Raw genomic sequence first — 6,021 nt, 5'->3', positions numbered from 1 at the left:
ATTTGTTGTGTTAACTAAGAGAACAAAATGCTGACATCAGATTCTGATGACAAAAAAGAGGCATTGATATCTCACAAACAGGTGCCTCTGCAAGGGAGCAGAGAGAGTAAAACCAGGGCTCATCACCCTAACCCAGAATCTCAGAGGATGAACTTCACTTGGATAATTACAGATGGGAACATGAACTATGTACCCTTGACATTATATAGGAAAAAAAAACCTCTGGCTACTTGAAACTGATGGAAGGTACTAACTCACAGGGAAAAAAAGATACCACTGACCACAGGACCTTTTGTGAAGAGAAACTCTGATATGGAGAAACCCATTTAAGAGAAGAGAAGAAGGTATAAACGTAAACTATTACAGATCTTCTATGAAGCTGAGCTGCCTCAGTTTCCCTAAGGTTTTGAGCAGGCTGAACATAAAATTATTTTCAAGAAGATTCAATTTGAAATAGGTACAAAGTTTATAATAACCATATTTACTGTTTATTGAGATCTTACTATTAATACAATCAGCTACTATTTGCTAAATGCTTTGCATACATTCTCACAACTCTATGAAATATATACACATTAACTCCACTTTATAGATAATAAAACAGGCCAGGCCCAGTGGCTCACACATGGAATCCCAGAGCTTTAGAAGGCTGAGGGGAGCAAAATCCCTTGGGGGCAGGAGTTTGAGACCAGCTTGGGCAATGTAGTGAGACTCCATCTCTGCAAACTTTTAAAAAACTAGCCAGATGTGATGCTTGTAGTCCTGTGCTTGCTTGTAGTCCTAACTCCTCAGGAGGCTGAGGCAAGAGGATTGCCTGAGGCCAGGAATTACAGTGAGCTATCATCATACCACTGCACTCCAGCTACTCCAGGCTACATAGTGAGAGCCTGTCTCTAAAAAAATAATAATAATAAATAAAATAATAAAAAAGATGATAAAGCCAAGGCACAGACAATTGAACTTTCTCAAAGTTACATATCTATTAAGTTGCCAAGCTTATTACGTATATCATATAAATAGAATTCTTGATCTGGTAACCCCAACTCTGAGAATAAATACTCTGACAGTACTCCCTAGAGTATCTCACAGTACCCAGAGTAAACAAGAATATTCATGTTTGCTATCAACTCTCATCTCTAGAAAGTATTACCCTCCATTTTAAGTAAAAACAGCCAACTAGACTGTACTGTTTCCTATAATTAGCGTCTGTCAGTACTCACAGAGCCTCTTGATAATTTTGGGTAACCTGAATTTCTTGGTCTGCAAAGCAAAGTATCAGCATCTGATGATATTCCTGACCCAAAGCCAGTCCCTCCTGACATGAACTGCCAGATCCCCTCTAGGGCTGCTGCATCTGAGCTTCTGCCATTGCAACCTCAGAGGCATTTCCTAGTGATTTAGAACATGGTGTCTCCATCTTCCTTCCTTTAAAATCTCTTGGAAATATATGTCTAACGTCAGAGGAGATGTTGCTGGTTATCAAATGAAATGGGCATTTAGAAAGTTCCAGCGACAGTGTTTTCCTTCTGAATCTATCTCACCCACAAGAGGAAGGAGGGGGCCTTAAGCTGCCCTCATTCAATATCTTCAGTTAACAGAAGGTAAACATGATGTTGACATAAATGGGATCAGTTTTCAATTTTGTTTTTTTCTTTCATTCTGAACTTAGAATGGAAGTGAAGAATGAGAAATTAAGACATGGCCACTATGTGCATTCTCTTATTATTGTTTACTACTTCAGAATTATCTCAGGTCACTGGCAGTTAAAGTCTTTTGCCCTTGCTTTAATTAGGGAAGGCTGTCTTTGCCCAGTTGTACAGCTTCTAAGTGGCATGTGGTAGAGGAAGGAACAGTGAGAGAAGCAGGTACTTCCTTTTTAGCCAGCCAGGTGTGACAAATAAACCCCACCAATCCATGACTAATACATCAAAATCCCTCTTACTAACATACATTAAGTGCTTACTATGTGTTAGACATGGTGCAAATTGTCTTAAATATATCTTTTAACCTGCAGCCACCCTTTCAACTGTGTATAGCATCCCCATGTAAGGTAAGAAAAGGCAGTGTTAAGAGCCTGAGTCAGACGACTCTGGCCTTGAATTCCAACCCTATTCTCAATTGGCTGGATGACCTTGGGCAAGTTACTTTACCCCATTAAGACTTGATTTTCTCAAATCCATAAAATAGAGATAAAATTCATACCTATGCCTTAAGATCAAGATGAGGATTGAAATAAACACTACATTTAAATAAAGCCTGGTAGGTAGAAAGCTCTCAATTTTTGGCCCTTATTAGCTTTAATTTACAGCCGAGGAAACTGTGACTTAAAAGGTAATATCTTCCCCAAGATCATAGAACTTATGAGTTCTGAACCTAGGAAGTGAACCCATGTCTGTCTGACTCCAAAGTCCATGTTAGCCTCTACATTATTGCGCCTTCCTGTATGTCAAAGACAAGGGCAGGAGTCTCCATGTTCCCAGTAATTCCTTTGATTTTAGGAAGAGACTAGAATTGGATACACTTACAATATTGATGGTATTAACCAACTTGGTAATTCTTAGCTTTTAAAATGTTTCCATAAAATCAATACTATTACTCAAATGACTTCCGATATATGAAATGTTCCGAGAAAAGCATTTTCTATACTAAGAAACTTTAAAAAGACACCTTTCATTACAAGTTCTATATAATGACATTACTGAAATATTAGAAAAAAGAGAAGCACAAAAGAAAACTCATCCCTATTCTTACCATCACTTCACACAGTTGTTCTCACTTTTGCTTATTCATTTCCAGTGTTAGTCCATCAGCAGATATAGTTTAGCAGTGTTGTAATCATAGTGTACACTCCATTTTGTATCCTGTTTGGGTTGATAGTTCTGGTGACCTTCTTCCCACCGTGCAGTCTCCAGTACGGTATGTTAGGCATTTTCCACATTGCAGCCTAGAGAGAGGTGGTTCTCAGTGCCTCTGAGCTGGTACCCATGATTGTCAGTGCGGTAGAGTCTCCCTTGTTCCAATTAGTACAGCCTGACCTCATGCTTATAGAGAGGAGAGGAAGAGGAAGAGGATGATGGCAAGTAAAAGATGAAAAAGCTCTTCATCTAACTCTATAAAATATGGGGTAAGGTGGGGTGCAGCTATTCAGGGAATTCAGCAACAGAGTAACACACTTAGGACAGAAACATTTTTCCTCCCTCATTCCTGAACAGGTTACCGTGGGAAGCTGGTGTGGGCAATTGTGGCTGCTACCAGTGCCAGAACCCGGGAGGTCTAGACACCAAGGCCCTGTTTGCTCAAAGGTACTGAGGGATGGAAGAATATGCCACCCTCAAATATAACACTTTGGCATAAGGATAATTTTGAGCTAAAGGCACTTGAAAATGGCAGATGCAAGAAGGACATTCAAATCTATTTTTCTTCCTAAGAACAGGAGATGATAATCCCATGTGAAAGATGCTTTCTTTGTAACAGGAGGAAAAAAATATTCTTTGACAGGAGTAATAGCCAAGAGAATTCTGTACAGGCACACCTTGTTAAAATAGTTCTGACCTTCCTTTGCCTCCATACATAATTGAATTATTTTCCCACACTGGTCACTCTTTGTTCAACCTACCACATGAGCATTTAGGTTATGCCACTTCTTTAGGTCTTTATTTTCCTATAGGGGCTCCCAGGTACATGTAAAAGTCTCTATGTTTTTCTCCTGTTAATCTTTCATATGTGAATTTAATTTTCAGGCCCAGTCACATTCCCTAAGAGGGTAGAGGCAAAATGTTGCCTCCTGTACAGTTTCTGGTGATGAAGATGGGATCCCGAGAGGCTGGGAGCCCACTCACTCCAGAGCCTGTGGACAGCATCCTGGCAGAGCTGAGAAGTGTGGGCAGAAGGTGAGAATTCTTACCAAAGTCAGCTCTCCCGTTTCTCTGTCTGCAGTTCCCAGTAGAGAAAGGATGGCAAAATATTTTCCTTGTCCCTTCCTTTCCAAGTTCAGATTGGCAGGAAAGAAAATATTTGTAAGAATGAGTTTTTTTGAAAATGTTGTTTGCCATGAGGAGGAAAACCATAAGATGAGATTCTTTACATCCTGAGAACTTGGCATTGTGAGCAGGGAGAATATTCTCGGTGGCTTCCACCCACCAGGGGCAGCAAGTGTTGGCTTCTATCAGATGGCCACCAATCAGGCTGGGAGCCCAAGATAAAAAATGACCAGCAGCATTCTGTTTGTCCAACTGTGCCAGCTCTCAGGGAAACTCGTCTTAATAAGAGATCCCAGGCCATGAGGGCCCTTTCTTTTTTTTTTTTTTTTTTTTTTCTTCCCAAAGTAAATTCCATATGAGGGCCCTTTCTTGTGTCAATCTCCATTAACTTCAAAATGCTAGAAACCCCTCATCCTGGTATTGCCCACCTGATGCCACAGATTAGTGGGTCTGTGGCTGGAGGCATCTCACATTCCTATGGGAGAGACTCTGTTTTCACAAACACTATTCTTACTGTCTATAGCAAAAAGGGTCCTTGCTTTCTTAGACTAATTCTGGGAGTAAACTTTCTGGATCTTGGGAGGACTGCACCTTTTGCACCCTCTTGGGGGGCATCTCTTGCATCCATAGTTAAGCCAAGAAAGAGTTATTGGCTTTAAGTCATCAAAAGAGTATTGGTTTTGAGTCACAATTAAGGTAAGCATACGTTTGAAGATTTGGACTTTTAAATCTGAAATAACTTTTTGTAGAGAACTTTCATGCTAAACATATATTCCATTGTTACCTATGGAAAGATCAGATGTAAAGGAACAAATGAATAAGGCAAAGATAATAATCAACCTTTATATAAATTAGTAGATTTCATGTTTCTGTATTTATACCAAACTCATGGGCAAAACTTAAAGTGAAAACTATAAGATCTCTGTGCCAGGCATAGTGGCTCACATCTGTAATCCCAGCACTTTGGGAATCTCAGGTGGCAGGATTACTTGAGGCCAGGAGTTCAAGACTAGCCTGGGCATCATAGTGAGACCCCATCTCTACCAAAAAAAAAAAAATTTCAGGCCGGGCGTGGTGGCTCACGCCTGTAATCTTAGCACTTTGGGAGGCCGAGGCGGGCAGATTGCTCAAGGTCAGGAGTTCGAAACCTGCCTGAGCGAGACCCCGTCTCTACCAAAAAATAGAAATAAATTAATTGACCGACTAAAAATATATATACAAAAAATTAGCCGGGCATGGTGGCACATGCCTGTAGTCCCAGCTACTCGGGAGGCTGAGGCAGTAGGATCGCTGAGCCCCGGAGATTGAGGTTGCTGTGAGCCAGGCTGACGCCACGGCACTCACTCTAGCCTGGGCAACAAAGTGAGACTCTGTCTCAAAAAAAAAAAAAAAAAAAAAAAAATTTCATTAAAAAAGATCTCGGTATGTTTCTGCCTACATATATGTTTTATGTATAAGCAATATTTCTCTAATCTTGATGATATTGCACTGACACATGTTAATCTGATTCAGCATGTCTGGGGAGGGGCCCTAGAATTTGCATTTTTTTTTTTTTTTTTGAGACAGAGTCTCACTTTGTTGCCCAGGCTAGAGTGAGTGCTGTGGCATCAGCCTAGCTCACAGCAACCTCAGACTCCTGGGCTCAAGCAATCCTCCTGCCTCAGCCTCCCGAGTAGCTGGGACTACAGGCATGCGCCACCACGCCCGGCTAATTTTTTTCTGTATATATTAGTTGGTCAATTAATTTCTTTCTATTTAAAGTACAGACGGGGTCTCAATCTTGCTCAGGTTGGTTTCGAACTCCTGAACTCAAACGATCCGCCCGGCTCGGCCTCCCAGAGAGCTAGGATTACAGGCGTGAGCCACCGCGCCCGGCCAGAATTTGCATTTTTAAAACGTATGCGGAAAGATCCTGAGAAGCAGCCAAAATTGGGAATGAATTATCTGGTACATGACGTCTCTAATTCAACTACCTCTAGTGCACGACTCCTTTTTTCATAGCTAAAAATGATTGCTAAATCCACACTGTAACAATTTTTTC

The 6,021-nt window shown here is 40.9% G+C and overlaps 1 protein-coding gene across 1 annotated transcript in view; it reads left to right on the top strand.

The window, feature by feature from the left end:
• Nucleotides 1-6,021, top strand: part of NLE1 (notchless homolog 1) — a 350,374-nt gene that overhangs the window by 219,788 nt on the left and 124,565 nt on the right. The gene's annotated exons all lie outside the window — the stretch shown is intronic.

The sequence above is a fragment of the Microcebus murinus genome, chromosome 18 (assembly GCF_040939455.1).
Source record: "Microcebus murinus isolate Inina chromosome 18, M.murinus_Inina_mat1.0, whole genome shotgun sequence".
NCBI classification, from domain to species: Eukaryota; Metazoa; Chordata; class Mammalia; order Primates; family Cheirogaleidae; genus Microcebus; species Microcebus murinus.
The sequence above is the reverse complement of the archived record's forward strand: the minus strand, read 5'-3'. Positions and strand labels throughout refer to the sequence as shown.